The sequence below is a fragment of the Rutidosis leptorrhynchoides genome, chromosome 6, assembly GCF_046630445.1.
Source record: "Rutidosis leptorrhynchoides isolate AG116_Rl617_1_P2 chromosome 6, CSIRO_AGI_Rlap_v1, whole genome shotgun sequence".
NCBI classification, from domain to species: Eukaryota; Viridiplantae; Streptophyta; class Magnoliopsida; order Asterales; family Asteraceae; genus Rutidosis; species Rutidosis leptorrhynchoides.
The window spans coordinates 59,390,081-59,409,086 of record NC_092338.1 but is presented as its reverse complement, the minus strand read 5'-3'; positions in this window follow the sequence as shown (position 1 = coordinate 59,409,086).

Here is a 19,006-nt window from a genome sequence, read left to right as displayed (position 1 = left end):
ATTTCTAAGTAGTATTTATATACACTCATATATATATATATATATATATATATATATATATATATATATATATATATATATATATATATATATATATATATATATATATATATATATATATATATATATATTCTATTTTACAAATAGTTGTTCGTGAATCGTCGAGAACAGTCGAAGGTCATATAATATATATATATATATATATATATATATATATATATATATATATATATATATATATATATATATATATATATATTTACAAATAGTTGTTCGTGAATCGTCGAGAACAGTCGAAGGTCAATTGAATATATGAAACAGTTCATAATTTTTGAGACTCAACCTAACAGACTTTGCTTATCGTGTTAAAGATATTAAATCGTATCGAGAGTTTGGTTCAAAATTAGTCGAAATTTTCCGGGTCGTGACAGTACCTACCCGTTAAAGAAATTTCGTCCCGAAATTTGATCGAGGTCATCATAGCTAATAATAAAAATGTTTTCTTGACGAATATGAGTTGATAATTAGAGTTTTATCATTATAGATTAATATAGATAAAATGATTCGATTATGTGAAGCGTACGAGTAAATCTATCACAAAATAGTGAAATGAGAAAAATAAGATTCGACCTGACTTTTGACGTAGTCACGATTATTCTTCTGGAATTCAAGGAATTTAAAGAAAATCTTCTAATCAGAAAGAAAATGTAATAGCACGATTCATTAGCAATTGTTGGAATTATGGAAAGGATAAGAATATCAAGAGAATATTTTCTAGATATGTTTAGAGATTAAATAGAATGAAAGAGTTATGTAACATGGCACATGATGACGTTACGATCTATGAATCATCATGTTCCAATAGAAACTCAGCATGACTTACTGTAATATAATCACATTGGCTAAGTGTCATTATATTATACTAACCCATGCTTCAATTCCCAACACTTCTCCACAATTCATTCATAATTCATACTTAGATTTTACAGAAGTTTCTAATATAATGGAATACAGAAAATACGAAGAGATAGATAATTTCAGACAAGAATATTTATGAAAATATCTTCAAAAATATCGAAGATATTTATGATGATATTTTGGAATTTCTAAGTTCGAAGGTTGATAAAGAAAAATTTTCCGCAAGATTTTAACATGACTTTGAAGCAAGATATTCTCTAAAGATTTCATCAGATCCCGAATTACCTGGATTCTTTGAATATAGGGTTTGGTCCTTGTATTTGTCCTTGGTCTCCTTCGTGGTGTGCTCAATCCGATTTTCAGTACCAAATTTTCTATCGAGCGTTCCTAATACTTCCTTCTTTATCATCAACTTTTGGCCATTAAGACCATCTACAACATGCTGCTTTGTCAGCCTTTTCAATGTTAAGGGATCTGGGTCATCGGTTATCAAATTGAGGTGGTTTCAGGAGAATTGTGTTTTTAGATGTTTAAACGCTGATGGTAATATGGTCGAATATAAAAGGTTCTCCGGTAACGATAAAAGAGTACGCATAAATGTTATAATAAGGTTGTTTTGAGTGAAAAGTCGAAGCTGTATTGCTGGAGCTGTGACAAAATTTGGCTATTTTGAAAAAGAACTGCAAAGTTATTTTGGGTAATAATAACACTAAAGGAATTAGCAGAGCTACGTATTAAACGTTTACTCAGTTTCCGAGGGTTTTCCAGGTGCATAACTATATGCATCAATCTTTTCTTCCGTAGATGAAGTGCGACTGGTTCATCCTCTCGATCGAGATGTTTTCAAGAATCATGAAAGATTTGAACATGGATTGGAATCATCAAGATTCAAATGATGTTTAAGAAGAAATCAAGTGACAAACTTGAAGAATTGTTTAGTTTCATATGTTATAATTAATATTTTAATTCATTTTAATTGTCCAATAATGGCAGTCCTTAGTTGATAGTCCAATAATCGGTTTATATATATATATAATCTTAAAATTACCCAATGACGTATTGTATATGTATTGTCTTTGCATCAACCCAGAGACGTATTGTAGACGTATTGTCTTAGAATTAACTAAGACGTATTGTGTACGTATTGTCTTAGGATTTATCAAAACATATTGTATACTTATTGTGTTAGGATGTACCAAATATTCGAATTAATAAATACGTATCATGACCCATTGTACAACTTATTGTCTTAGAATTAATCTGACGTATTGTGTACATGTGTCCCGATTTATCCGACGATATGTAAAGTGCGTAAAATAAATAACAGTAATGACAATAAATAAAATTGCGAGAATTTAAATTGCGATAAATAAATTGCGATAAATAAAATGTAACCAGTTAGCTAGGAATAGTTAGCGTGGATTCTTAACAATATTACAATTAGTTAGTTCGTTTGTTTCTAACAAATTTTATTTTGTTTAATGTTTTCTTCATTATGCCACTTGTTGGATTCTGAGAAGTCGAAATCCAAATATGAAATTGAATGAAAATGATTATTCTGCGGTGAACGAATTCGTATATCGGTGGATGTAAGTAGGATAGTAAATAACTGTTGAATTAGATTCGCAGAATGTACCGTGTAACTGATTAATGTGAAATCTAAATATTCCTCGGGTATTACCTACCCGTTAAAATATTTTCACCATTAACAGTTTGTACAAAAGAATTTTTAATTACTATCTTTATGAAAATATACTTACATATATATTTTCTTCAGATGTAATCATGGATTTAACGAGTTAATATGATATTAACCTCATTTGCTTTTCGGTTTGAGCTAGAATAAGTAATCTCTAAAACTATTAGGAACCACATATTCTTCGCTGAATATTGATGAAGTTATGGATCAATACTTCATCGTTCATTATTGTTGGTACTCCTTGGTATTTATGATGCGTATGATATTGATGTTCAAGGTAAAGATTGTGATGTTGAGGTGTGGAATGCGGTTGTTGTTGTTGATGGTGGTACTGTTGGTGCCAGTACTGATATTGATCATACTGTTGGTGCCGGTGACGATGGTACTGGTTATGCTGCTGGTGCTGCTGCTGGTGTTTGTAATCTTTGTACCATATTCTCTAAGGCCACTACCCGCACGCGAAGCTCGTTGACTTCTTTCATTACACCGGGGTGACTGTCGGCTCGGACGAGCGAATAAATAAGATCTAGAATTTGGTATAGTATATGATCGTGACGAGATACTCGGGAAATGAGAGAGAAAATGGTGTTTCGGACAGGTTCGTCGGTAAGTGCCTCAGGTTCTTCACCCAGAGGTGAATTCGGTTGGTGGAAGGGATCACCTTCTTCTTGCCTCCAATGATTAAGTAGGCTACGAACCCATCAGATGAATTGGGGATGGATGAATGGGTGATTCATTCTGGTGATGCTGCTTTCGGAGTTTAGGTGAAACTCCATATCGGAATCCGAGGGACTTGATCAAATGGTGAGTTCCATTGCATACGATTGAATAAAGGATTTTTCAATATGAAATGATTTCCGGATATCGGATGATATTCTAATTACATAGAATACCTAGATATAGTACAGGAGATCCCGTAGATTTCGGAGGGAATTAAGGAAACGTGTCAAACAAGACTTAATGTGATGGGATGTGAATTTGTCTGTACCACGTCTATGCAATAATTGCAATAAGACGCGTCGAGACTGAAAATGATAAGTAGATATTTTTCGACAAATGGTGGTAAGCAAACACTTTTAACATGCAGATCAAGTTCAAGTCTAGACTCATTAACATAACCTAACAACTACTAGGTCGAAGTCCAGACTCATTAATGCATCCTAACAACTACTAGTTAGACACACTAATGAAAGACCTGGTTCGCTATGACCACCACTCTGATAGCACCTGTGAAGACCCGTCCTAATCCTCCTGGACGAAGTCATCAACATTTGGTCCCATTGCGATGATCGACTCCAAGTAGTGTCCTTAAAATGAGCAAATGCACAGCGGAAGGTTTCTTTCGTACCTGAGAATAAACATGCTTAAAAGTGTCAACCAAAAGGTTGGTGAGTTCATAGGTTTATCATAACAATCATTTCAATATATTAATAGACCACAAGATTTCATATACATAAACGTTTTAATAAAATATTCTAAGTGGTTGAGCACTTGGTAACCATACTTAACATATAATCAACGTCGCATATTCCCTTTATTATGAAATCTCACTACACTGTACCAAGTGTAGTCACCGAAACGAAGTACTGTGCAACCGTTGAATACTGGTCGTCCAGACCGGTTGGGGTTGTCAGGCCCGATAGATCTATCAACAGGATTCGCATTTACAATACCCATGTAAATAGTAGTTACCAAGCTACAGGGAAGTATGCCAGTGATACAAATCAACGTAGAATATATTTTTAAGTACTTGTGTCTATTTCGTAAAGCATTCATAAAAGCAGTGCATGTATTCTCAGCCCAAAAATATATATTGCAAAAGCAATTAAAAAGGGAGCAAATGAAACTCACGATACGATATTTTGTAGTAAAAATATGCATACGACGGAACTGAACAATGTAGGGTTGGCCTCGGATTCACGAACCTATATCAAGTATATATATTAACACCTCTAATTAACATGTAATAGTAATCAAACCAGTTTATATCTATATATTAGTTATATAATATATTACTTATTTAAAATGGTAATGTATTTATTGTATTAAAGGTTATATATATTTATATATGTTATTATAATATATGAAAATAGTAATTTTAGATATACTTATGATGTATGTAATATTTATATCTTTATATATTTATCTTTTGTTAAAATAATATTTATAATAATGTTAATAATGATAATAAGAATGATAATACTTATAATATAATGAGAATGATAATTTTAATAAAAATACTTTTGTTAATGATAAGAATTTTTAAAATAATAATTTTAATGGTAATACTAATGATGATGATGATGATGATAATAATAATAATAATAATAATAATAATAATAATAATAATAATAATAATAATAATAATAATAATAACAATAAAAATAACAATTGTATAATAATAGTAATAAATTTACCCTCAATATTATCATCATCACCGTATTCATGATCATCATGATCATAGTCTTAACACATCATCTCATCACTCCATCATTATCATGATCATTATATATCATGATCATACCCTCATCGTCATCATTTATTTTTATCTTATGTATCACAACATCATGAGCTCATTATCATCCAATTACCATTATCACAATCATCTTATTATCTAACAAAAATTATCGAACCCTCTTCACAATTCATTATCGTCATTCCTTAGTAGATTTGGGTTTCGTTTAAAATATATAACAGTTGGGCTTTTGTTACGGCCTAAGAGTAACCTAAACAATTTAAGTAACCCGATAACAAACCCAATCTTGGCCCAACATATTAAATAATCCCACGGCCCAATTTCTATATTAATCTCACGGCCCATCAAGCATCAAGTCACAAAAAAAATGTATATATCGATCAGATTAATTAGCTGGATTCCAGTGATCATCAATCATCAAACTTTATACATCATCGATCTTCAATCATCATCAACTATTATCATCGATCGTTAATCATCATCATCACATAACCATCGTCATCATTTTATCATCATCATCAGTCACGAAAAGGATAAAAGATTTTCAAGTGGTGTTCGGTTTGGATATGACTAAACAGAAAAAGAAGTAAGAATTTAACGATGGTGTTGGGTTTGATAGGAACAGCAATATTGCAGGTGCTATTCAAGTGGGTTTATGATTTGTGATTGGAACAAAATAGAAGGAAGGCAGAAACATTGGGAAACAAATAAATAAAATAAATAAGGTTGGTCATGAGGTTTGGACTGTAGAACAGCGAGAAAATATAACGGGGTGGTTGTGGGTTTGTTGTTGGTGTTCACAGGTGATTCACGACTGTACAACAGCAGCAGTTTTGGGTTTACTTGTTCACGAATAAAGTTGAAAATGGAGATAGAGAGATAGTGAGAGAGATGGTGATTACATGGGTCTAGGTGGTAGTTCTTTGGGTGCCTCGTTCATTGGATATAAACAGAAAACAAAGGTAGTAGCAGAAGGATATCGTAGTTGGTTTTTGGGGTGGTGATTCGCGGTGGTCTTTGGGTTCGGGTGCAACAGAAAACATACATAGTAACAGTAGTAGTATGCAGTTTATTTGATAGATAATAGTGGTTAAATGGTGGTGGTTGTAAATGGTGGCAGTAAGGGGACGATAAGTGTGGTGATCAAGTAAGGTGAGTTTAGTGTTTGCACAAATAAACACAAGCAAGGTGTGTGGTTGGTGTTCTTCAATCATCAAATAGGAAATAGAAACAGTTAACCATATGTAGGAGTCGATGAGGTTGGTTTATGATGGTTTTGAAGATAGCAAATGGGGTGGCGGTTCTTGATTGATGAAGGTGATGTCAAATGAAGAAGAAGGAGAAGAAGAGGAGTAGATGAAGGTTATTTCGATTGAGAATATAGCATAGAGAGAAAGGTGTGATGGATTCTTAATATAAGTATGTGTATGTATCATATATAAGGTCTAGTGATTGGAAGAACAAAACACAAAAAATAATAATAAACATGTTACAGTGTTAAATAGTATGTGTATATATAATATAATTAAATATAAGATCATGTGAAAAAAATAGATATATTTATCAATCGGAAGCCATCACTCCTTTGTCTATTATACCGACACTTTATCCCACATGATTATATCGTGTCCATTGCTAAACAGTTAACGTACAAAATTGTTCCTAAAAATCCCAAATTTTTAGATTAAGCATATTAAATTATTTCACTCATTACCTATTTGAAACCTGATCAAAAAGGTTCGAAAATTATTTATTTTCTGTTCCGATTTATATGTACGGAGTACTAATATTTAAACTTGAAAAGGAAAAAATACTTTTAACAAATCTAAAATTTTCGTAATCGATTTACAGTTCAACTTTTATTTTAATCATTCATAAACTTATATTAAATCTATATGAATGCTAACGAAATGTCAATCGAGTATTACTGACGTTTACTAATTAAACTCGAAATCATTCATTTTCCATTTACACTCTCTCTATATGTAATTAGTTTTAAATAACAAGTTTTATCATATAAATATATATTATATATTTTTAAACAAATAAATTTAATATTATTTTATATATTTCCAAGTAGTATTTATATACATATTTATATACACTCATATATATATATATATATATATATATATATATATATATATATATATATATATATGTATATATGTATGTATATATGTATCTATTTATAAATAGTTGTTCGTGAATCGTCGAGAACAGTCGAAGGTCAATTGAATATATGAAACAGTTCACAATTTTTGAGACTCAACCTAACAGACTTTGCTTATCGTGTTAAAGATATTAAATAGTATCGAGAGTTTGGTTCAAAATTAGTCGAAATTTTCCGGGTCGTGATAATATCATCATGTAGTTTTTACAAATTTTTAACGTTCGTGAATCGCCGGTCAACTTGGGTGGTCAATTGTCTATATGAAACTCATTTCAAATAATCAAGTCTTAACAAGTTTGATTGCTTAACATGTTGGAAACATTTAATCATGTAAATATCAATTTCATTTAATATATATAAACATAGTTCAAAGTTTTTGAGATTTCAACATTACAGAATTTACTTATCGTGTCGGAATGATATAAATTTAAAGTTTAAATTTGGTCGGAAATTTCTGGGTCGTCACATTTGAAACCCTGGACTTACGGGAGAATCCGATCACCCCTGATTTTTGGCACTCTTACTTCATCCACCCATTCTTGCTGATAATTTTTTAAACTTGAAAGTGACCGATTAATTAAACAAAAAAGTTTTACGGAAAAAGATACGTATAATAAATAGTATACAACATAAATTCCAATCTTATTTGTTTCGTATAACTGGTCCTACGGATCACACCAAATGATCAAGCATATTTTCACGAGGTCAAGGTGAACCTACGTTTGAGTGCAGAATAGGGTTTAAGGACTAACAACATTCGGACCTCCGACACTTAGTCGTGGATAACCCATACCGGTATCATTTCGATTCCGACAGGGTGGCCGATTGGAGAGTTCACCAACAACCTAGCATACGAGATTGAGTGGCCCAAAGACATGAAGGTTTTATTGTTCAAGACATCCATGAAAGTCTTTAAGATCGTATGAAGCTTTTCTCGTACGATGAAGATGTGTATGTTGTTGTTACGTATCAGTAACTAAATATGTTTTTAGGGTTTATGAGCTATGTATTTATAGGCTCATGAATTAGGGTTTCGATAAAATCCTTTCCCTAATTAAATGTAATCTTATCCCAACTAACTTTCGTTATTTAAGGAAAAGAATCTGAATTGATTACATCGTACATCCTTTTAGAATATACTGAACCCTTATGTAAGTATACGAAACTCGCATCAGATGGTATAGGCACATATAGTGCGGCTATACCCGTGCCATATCTCTAACATGGCAATTTGCTTGCGGTTTAGGGCTTTGGATGCGTAATCCGTATAGTCTTGCGAATATGCATATCATTAATGGCCATAACCCAATCAACATGCTTCAAAGCTTCTTTTGTTGTCTTTGGTTCTATTCTGGAAATATGACATGAGTACTCGAAGTATGCATCAGCAGCTGTCATATGAGTATCAACTTGACCATCAAACTGAGCTTGTCTTCTCATTCTAACACATGCATTTGGATCTCCAATAATATTCTCTCTAGGATGAGCAGCTGTAGTTCTGGGAATTGGTTGTGCAGGAACACGTATCTCATGATGTAGATTCATGGTATCTCCAATATCTTCTGGATTATCGAAACTTTCACTTGAAATATCAGATCCACAGGTATCGTACACTGGATCAACATCTTGATCTGATTCTTGAACTGGCTCAGCGACAGTTGGTAAAGGAGTTGGATTTGGAGTAGGTGCACACACTTCAGGTTCATTCTGTAAATCAAACAACTTTTATAACTCTACTTCATTCTCTGTTTGATCTGGAGGAAGATTGAATGAGTCAATCAGCTCATCATAGTTATAAATCCAAGGATGACTCTTAGGAGCACTCTTCGTTTGATTCCTTTGGATGTCAACTTCATACCATTCTTCAACATATCTCGTTTCATTGTTGAAAACTTGCTTGTTAGAAGTACTATATCCAAGAAAAGCTCTAGTAACAACTTTAGCATCAAACTTACTTCCTGGTTTTCTTTTCAAGATGGTACATGGTGCACCAAATGGTTCTAGATGCTTCAAAGAACGTTTTCTTCCATGTAATAATTCATAGCAAGTTGTACCCAATCGCTTAATAGTCAGAACTCGATTCATAGTTTAACAAGCATTTGCAATAGCTTCACCTCAAAAATGAACTGGTAACGATGAATCTGCTAGCATTGTTCTAGCTGCCTCGATCAAAACCTTATTCTTTCTTTCAGGAACACCATTCATCTGAAGAGCGTATGCAGAACTGAATTGCATATTGATACCTTTTTCAATACAAAAACCTGCACGATACTGATTCTTAAATTCTGTGCCGTTGTCACAACGAATCTTTCTCAATTTAAGATTAAAACCTGTCTCTAATCGATTGATTAGCACTTTCAAATTCTCAAAAGTATCGGACTTCTCTTTTAAAAACATTACCCAAGAGAATCTTGAATACTCATCAGTTACAACCAGACAGTACTTACTTCCATCAATGCTTTCAAAACGAATTGGACCAAAAAGATCCATATGTAACAATTCAAGTGGAGCAGAGATAAGATTGTACTTGATCAACTTATGAGATTTCTTTCGCTGTTTACCCTTCTTACATGGAACACACGTTCCTGGAATCTAAAAAGATCGAAGATCAAACCTTCAATAAGATTATTGTGAATAAGGCGATTCATTTTCCAAAAACTTAAATGACCCATGCGTTTATGCCATGTAATAGATTCTTGTTCATTCGCTTTAGAAACAAAAGCTTGATGATGTTCAACAGTTAAAGTAGCAACATTCATATCTAAAATGTATAAATTAGCTTGTCTAGGAGCCTTCATCAAAACCATTTCTGGAGGAATAACAAACTCTGGTTTCAAAATGTAGCTGAAATCATTATCAAATGCTACTTTGAAAGATTTTTCACAGATTTAAGAAACTGACAACAAATTATTTTCAAGCTCTTGACAATAGTTCACTTTGTAGAAGATAACTTTCTCATTCTTCAATAATCCTTGAGCTGAAATGTGACCTCCTTTATCTCCAGCAAATGCAATATAACCTCCCTTAATTGGGTGTACATCCGAAAGTAGAGATAGCTGTCCTGTCATATGTCTTGAAGTGCCGCTATCCACTATCCAGGTGTTATTTGCAGGTACCCTGGTTCCTTGCATATCACATTAAGAGAATTAATTGATAATGGAAACCCACGCCCGGACGGCAGTAGGTTGTCCATTAACACCCATAGCTTGAAATTCCATCCATTTCCTGTTTGAGTCAGGTGGAATCTCATCATTGGAAACCATAATCTTAGACAGTTTAGAAGGAGCAGTATTGATCTTTTGTTGTCTCACATTCTGCTCAGCTTCGGAGCGACTCAATAGTGGTCTGTTTCGAGAAAAGTATTTTCGACGACTAGCTTTTTGCGTAGGTGATCGTGCCTTTAGTTCAAAGGCTCTACCTTGATCACTTGACTTGGAAACTTTTGCCTCAGTATCCTGCTTAGGAACTTTACTCTTCATAGAAGAAATTGGCCAATTGAAGTTCTTTCTCTTATAGTCTCCATAGACAACATTTGTCGTATATCTTCTAGCACGAACTTCATCATATATAGGCAAACATGTTCTATGAGCATAAGATGATCTATGATCATCATATGTTAGGTCAATCTTATGTCTGGGTGATCTGTACCTTCTAGGACAATTAGCAGCAATGTGTCCAAACACACCACAACTAAAATATAGACGAAATTCTCTATGTCCTCTAAATTGATATTGATTATTAAAATTTGAAGAAGAGGGGTCTTGTGCTCTTACAAACACAGGAGAATCATTTGTTCTTTCTCTAGGTACAGGTTTAGGTGTAACAGGTGGAACAACTCTATTAGTAAACTTTGGATTTTTCAAAATTCGAATTGGTTCATCAGGTGTTATCACCCTTCTTTTCTCAGGATTATTTCCTAGACCAGTTTTCTCGTCTTCTTCATGATCTAAAGAACCTTCAGTGGAGTCAACAAAAGTTGCATTCTCAGTTGAGCTACACTTCATGTTCTTTTCAACATAATCCTCATAACTAGGTGGAATACAGTCTTCTGGTCGACCGTCAACTACATTTGCATTAAAAAATTTGTTCTGAAAAGGTGGAGATGCATATTTATATCCAATACCCTTACCCTTGGTGTCATTCATTTCCACCATTAATGTATTCCATTGTGACGCACTTGCCCAACATTTCATTTTAATTGAAATAGCTTCTAAATCAGCTTTAACACATTCATTTTCTTTCTTCAGTTCATTGATTGTGTCAACACGTTTAATTAAAGATTGATTTATGTCAAAGTTATAACATTTAAGATCTTGAATTTGTTTTTTATAAACTTTGATCTGCTCTTTCAACTCATTTTCAATCTTAGTAGTCACAAGGTTTGCTTGATGTTTATCTCGCATCTCCTCATAAAACTTGGTTAAATTCTCTATCGTTGTTTTAAATTCAGCACATTTAACACATTCAATGGGTGTATCACAAGATGGATCAGAAGATACCTGTTGAGTGCTATTTGATGAAGAAGTCTCAGCCATAAATGCAAAGTATTTTGCCTTCTTCCCATCATCGAACTCATCTTCTGATTCTGAAGAGTCTATAAGAAACTTTGATGTATCAGCATCTTTACCCAAATGTGTCTGTTCAAGTCTGTACCAAATATCTTTAGCTCTTGTCAACCTAGAAACTTTTCAAGATCACTCTCTGATAAGCACATCTTTAGTAAGTCTACTCCTTGCTTGTTCAACGCTTCAAAATCAGTTTGATCTACTCCCATATGATCATCTTTATCTTCAACCTCTGAATCTGACTTCTTTTCTGATTCGTCAACTTGTGAATTTACACTCTCAAGATCTGAACCTTCACCCATAAGAACTAACATTTCCAACTCTACTACAATCATTCTACCCCATTCGTCTAGTTCCTTGTCAGCATCAAACAGTGTTTCTTCACTTTGTTCAGTTTCTAGACTGTCTTCAAACGCTGAAGTATCACCATATCTATTCTTCCAACTGTTGAAGTAGTAGTCCTCTGACGATGTTGGTGAAACACTTCCAGATTCAGGTGTACGAGGAACTGAATTACGTGCATTCTTGAATTTATTTTTAACCTGTTTCTGAACCTTCTCCTTTCGAATAGTTCGAGACAATTCTTCAACTCTTTCAGCACGAGCAGTCAGCTTCTCAATTAAACTTTGATTAGTGACATAGTCTTTTTCTACTCCAGTGATCTTTGCCATGTTAGCTTTAGGTTGTTGATCATCTACATTCAATTTAATAGACCAATCATCATCGTCTCCATGAATGACAACCAAAGCTTTGTTAGGACTCTCAACTGTTTCTGCTTCATTTAATTTATCAGTAATGTAAATCTCACGCTTTGTTGTTTGGCTCTGAGAATTATAGTTCTGATTCTTGAAAGGATTGCGATTACCCTGATTCTTCTGTTTTGTACACCGTCTTGAAAAATGACCTAATTCTACACAGTTGTAACTGGTAACAGTATTCATATCAAATCCCAGTTTGGTATATCTTTGGTCAGACTAATCGGTTTTCCAGTTCGTTCTTCGTAATCTCTAGCTCTTCTCACAATATTTGCCATACCCCACATAATATCCATCTTCTCTGCTTCATTCTTATCAAGTTGATGATAATCTTCAGTGGTGAGATGAATGTTACCCACACGACCATCAAGATAATTATCATAAGAATTCACAAGACTTGTTAGCAAAGCTATATCTTCACTAATCTTTTCTTTCCCAGCTTTCCTTATGTTTTCAATCTTAAGTGCAGATAGAACATCTGATGTAGACGGTGAAACGACCCGTCCTAATCCATAAGGACGAATACAATAACATATGATTACATTGCTAGGTATTTGACCTCTATATGATACATTTTACAAATATTGCATTCATTTTAAAAGACAAACTTTCATTTCATCGAAAGTTGATAGGCATGCATACCATTTCATAATATCCAACTATAAATGACCTAATCTGTCATTTGCTTAATCATAATCTTTAATGAACTCAACAACTTGAATGCAAAGTCTTTTGAAATATGCTATAAATGACTCCAAGTAATATCTTTAAAATGAGCAAATGCACAGCGGAAGATTTCTTTCAATCCTGAGAATAAACATGCTTTAAAGTATCAACCAAAAAGTTGGTGAGTTCGTTAGTTTATCATCAATATTCATTTCCATCATTTTTAATCGACCACAAGATTTCATTTTTTCATTTCTCATAAACATCATGCATGCATATAGCTATCTGCATAAAAATAAATCATGAATGTGGGTTGTTAGGCCCAATTGAACACCTGGTAACCGACATTAACCATAATGCATAGAATATTGCCACAGACATCGACGTCTGTATAATAATAATCTCGAAGTACTAAATCCATCCATAGACATGAATGTGGGTTGTTAGGCCCAATAGATCTATCTTTAGGATTCACGTCAATTAGGAGACATTTCCCTAATTCTTAGGTTACCAGACTTGAAGGGTGATATTTGTGACGATCGCTCCAAATCCATATGGACGAACACGTCATTCATCGATTTCATTGTGAGGTATTTGACCTCTATATGATACGTTTTGTAAACATTGCGTTCTTTTGAAAAGGCACACCATAAATGAATATTTAAATCAAAGGTTTTCGACATCTGATGATTTCTACAAATAGACAATCACCGTAATATAATAGTTTACAATGATACTTCCATTGAAAATGCAGTCAAAATAAGATACATGGTGATGATTTGGTGAATGTAACGTTTTCTTGAAAAATATGTCATGTAAGACTTCATGCACATAGCTTGTCTAACATATATGCAAACAGCGAAAGACTTCTAGGAAACCTGAGAATAAATATGCTAACAAGTGTCAACACAAAGGTTGGTGAGTTCATAGTTTTATTGTTTCGTATAATCTGTATGTAAAGGTGGAACACAAAATTTCAGTTGTTTCATCCTGAAACGTTTATCAAAATATTCTACAAGATTGAGCACCCTGGTAACTAAGCTTTAACATTATAATAAGTACCCCTTTTTTAACATACATGCAACCAACATGTACAATACACGCAATCCAACGTGTACTAAACTCAAATAGCAAACGTCTGTTTTATAGTTCAGGCTAGGGTTTCTATACCTGGAACAGACGGGGATATCAAGCCCTATGGATCCATATATAACTACTCACGCCCACCAGTTCTTATAACCGGCAGCTACTAGTTACCAAAGCTAAGGGATTTTCGGTTCAAACTCGGTGTAGAATTTAGTATGTACTTGTGTCCATTGCATTTAAAATAAAGTGCATGTATTCTCAGCCCAAAAATATATATTGCAAAAGCAATTAAAAAGGGATAAAATGAAACTCACCTTAGCAGCATATAAAGTCGTTCACCAAAATGTGACCGAAACTCGGATTACCAAATAACCGCAGATCTCAACCTAGAGAACATATGTTGGTCAATAAATGTTTATCAAGCTAGGTCAGGTCATAGTGTATCAAAATCTTAATGCTCGAGATCAACATACAAAAGTTATCCAAAGTCGTTTCAAAAAGACAATTTTGACAATAGTTCAACAAAACGAGATGTGCCTTATATAAGGATTCATTTACTCGGCTGGTAATATTCAAAAATCTAATTTATCAATCTTACAAACAAGTTGTTTAAATATTAATTGTAGATTCAAACGCAATTCTAATTAACGTCAATCATAATTCAGTTGACCATATCTTTTAATTCGTTCATCGAAATTACGCGATTTCTAAATGAAAAGTTATTGATTTTTCGCCAGCTTTCCAAAAACATGCATATCATATACCTTTTATCAGTAATATATGTATTTAATTCGTGATTCATCATAACTATCTAACTATGAAATTTAACATACAAGCATGCATAAACATATATACTCGAGCACTAGACATGTATACACTATTAATATATAAAAGATAAAATATGAGTGCTTACGCATCAATATTGAGATTCAATATTGTAGGAAAGTACGTAGACGTAACGGAGATGATAAACACTAGGTTTAATTCATAAATATACCCCCGAACATTACCCACAATTTCCTTAGCTCTATCCCGCTTGAAAACCCATTTTGAAAGTGACACGCTCAAGACCTCGTCGTAGTATTTTATGTATAATATTAATACTACTAATAATAATAAGATTAATAATAATATTAATCTTAATAATAATAATAATAATAATAATAATAATAATAATAATAATAATAATAATAATAATAATAATAATAATAATAATAATAATAATAATAATAATAATAATAATAATAATAATAATATAAATAAAATAAATAAATAAATAAATACTTACGGAGTAATTGAATCAAAATAGAAGCAGAAATGATCGAGCTTTTATAGGTGTGGCATGTCCCCAGACCCCATGCGATTGCATGGTTCTGAAGGCCATTGGCCATGCGATCGCATGGCCCATTTTTCCAGCTCACATAATTTTGGCAACTAGCTCGTTGACATATTTTTATAATATATATAATATATAATTTAAATTAATTAATTATATATTATATTTTATTTCCGTGCATAGTTGATTTGTAATTTTTGTTCCGATAAGTCGTACGTCGTCACTTGACTTATGTCCCGGTTCCGGTTTTTCGAATGTCCCTTCGTACGCTGAGAAAATTCGCTCTTTACGTTTCGTGACACGTACCTTTGTCAATAATTAGACTTAAATTATCAATAAACTATACCACTCAAAGTATATCTTAAACTTTCGAGTGGTTTGGTCATTTACTTCTATAAATCAATGGTTCGTTATCTAACGAAGTATATTTAATAATATTGTTTTAAATCAAAACGTTTTGTAACCAAATTAATATTTATAAACACGTTTTAAATATACGTCGCAAGTTATTCATATATCTAATTCTATCAGTTAATATTCCTTATTTTTGTATCGTCTAAATTACGTTATTTAAACAAACACATATTAACAATCAATTCTATACTATCTGAAAACGTTTTCACACATTTGTAACACAATCAATTGAATATTATGCAGTTTAGTTTTTCTACTAACTTTTATCTAACTTTCGTCATCAAACACTTTATCATTTATTTCGAATACCGTTAAAATGAATGATTTCTTAAATCAGCGTGGACCTCACAACAGAGACTCGTAATAATATTATAATCATTAACGGACTCAATATATATCTTTTAATTCAATCGTTTGGCATAATCTTTTAACTCTGTAGTTAAATATATCAACTAGATATTCAAATCAATAAGTTTAATGCACAGTATCATTTACTTAACACTTTGTTACGTTTTCCAGTTATAGTATACGTATCTATTTACATATAATTGTTCGCGAATCGTTGAGAACAATCGAAGGGTAATTTAATAGTTCAAAATTTTGAGATTCAACTTTACAGACCTTGCTTATCGTGTTGGAAACATTAAATCATATAAAGATTAAGTTTAAATTTAGTCAGAAATTTCCGGATCATCATAGTATTCGATTTCGATAATCCAACCATATAATGTAGTTTCGATTACTTGTGTCTATTTCGTCAAATATTTATAAAAGCGCATGTATTCTCAGTCCCAAAAATATATATTGCAAAAGCATTTAAAAAGAGAGTAATGAAACTCACAATACTGTATTTCGTAGTAAAAATACATATGACGTCATTGAACAAGTGCAAAGTTGGCCTCGGATTCACGAACCTATATTAATTATATATATTTATATGTTGGTCAATATCTGTCTAACAATTTAGGTTAGGTCATAGTGTATCACAATCCTAATGCTCGAGATCATCATGCAAAAGTCAACAAAAGTCAACTAATCAAAAATGATTTTTAAAATCTATCCATGATTATAATATAACTTAAATATAGTCGTTTTATTTATTTAAATATATTTAACTAATTTTATTAGAGTAAATAATATTAATCATTTATTAATAATTAAAAATTTATATTAAAACTTATATATAATAAAAATATACTTTTATATATCTTAAGTAATAAAATTTATAAAGTTCACTTAATATCATAAAAATATAGTGGGATGTATTATTAATGTAATTATATTACATGTGGTAAGATATCATTGTATCACATATTCATTTGATAAAATAATATTGATAATAATAATAATAAGTAAAAGTTGTATTATTTTGTAATAATAATAATAATTATTATTCTTCTTCTAATAATAATAACAATATTTATATTTACTAATGATGATATTAATTGTGATAAAATGATAATTCTAATCATGATAACGATACTTTTTATTATTAACTGTAATAATAATATTTTATAAAAATAATAATTCTATTCAAAATGATAATTTTAATAATAATAATACTAAAATGATAATAATAATGATATTTTATAATAACAATGATATTTCTATTAAAAATGATAATTTTAATAAGAATTATAGTTTTAATATTAATAATACTTTTACTAATAATAATAATGATAAAAATAATGAAAACGATATTTTTATCTAAATCAGTATCTTACAATATTTTAATTTCATCATGATACTTGTACTCATTATTTCCTAATCAATTTGTTTAATAGCTTTTAGTCCTCTTTTATATCGCATTCATAATAATGATAATAACAATCATAATAATTAGATGATACTAATATTAGTTTTAATGATAATGATATTAATAAGTATTATAATAATATTAATGATAATACTACTAATGATAATAATAATAATAATGATAATATTAATAATAACCTTAATGATAATAACGATAGTAATAATAATAACAATAACAATTTTTAATAATAATACTTATATTAATAATAATAATAATAATAATAATAATAATAATAATAATAATAATAATAATAATAATAATAATAATAATAATAATAATAATAATAATAATAATAATAATAATAATAATAATAACGACGATAATAATGACGATAGTAATAATAATCATTTTAACAGTAATAATACTAAAATTACTAATAATTCAGTTGACCATATCTTTTAATCCGTTCATCGAAATCACATGATTCCTAAATGAAAAGTTATTGATTTTTCATCAGCTTTCCAACGACATGCATATCATATACATTATCTCAGTAGCATATGTATCAAACTCATGATTCATCAAAACTATCTAACGACAAAATTTAGCATACAAGCATGCATGATCATATATGCTCGAGCACTAGTCAGGGATATACTATTAATATATAAAAGTTGAGATATGAGTGCTCCCGTATCAATATTGAGATTCAATATTGCAGAAAAGTACGTAGACGCGACGGAGATGATAAACACTAGATTTGACTCACGAGCATACTCCCGAATAATACCCATAATCTCCATAGCTATAACCCATAATTTCCTTAGCTCTATCCCGCTCGTAAAACCCGTTTTGAAATAACTCACTCATGACCTTGTCGTAGTATTTTATGTGTAATACTTAATATTAATAATACTAATAATAATATTAATAATAATAATAATAATAATAATAATAATAATAATAATAATAATAATAATAATAATAAAATTTTTAATAAATAATAAATAAAAATAAATACATATTACGGAGTATATGTAAGATCAGAGGGATAGATGAAATGATGAATGAGTCGAGCAGGAAACGATCGAGCTTTATAACCCATCTCCTGGATTCTTTTGCTCCGCGATCGTGGAGGTTGTAAGGGAGATTGTGTTGCGAT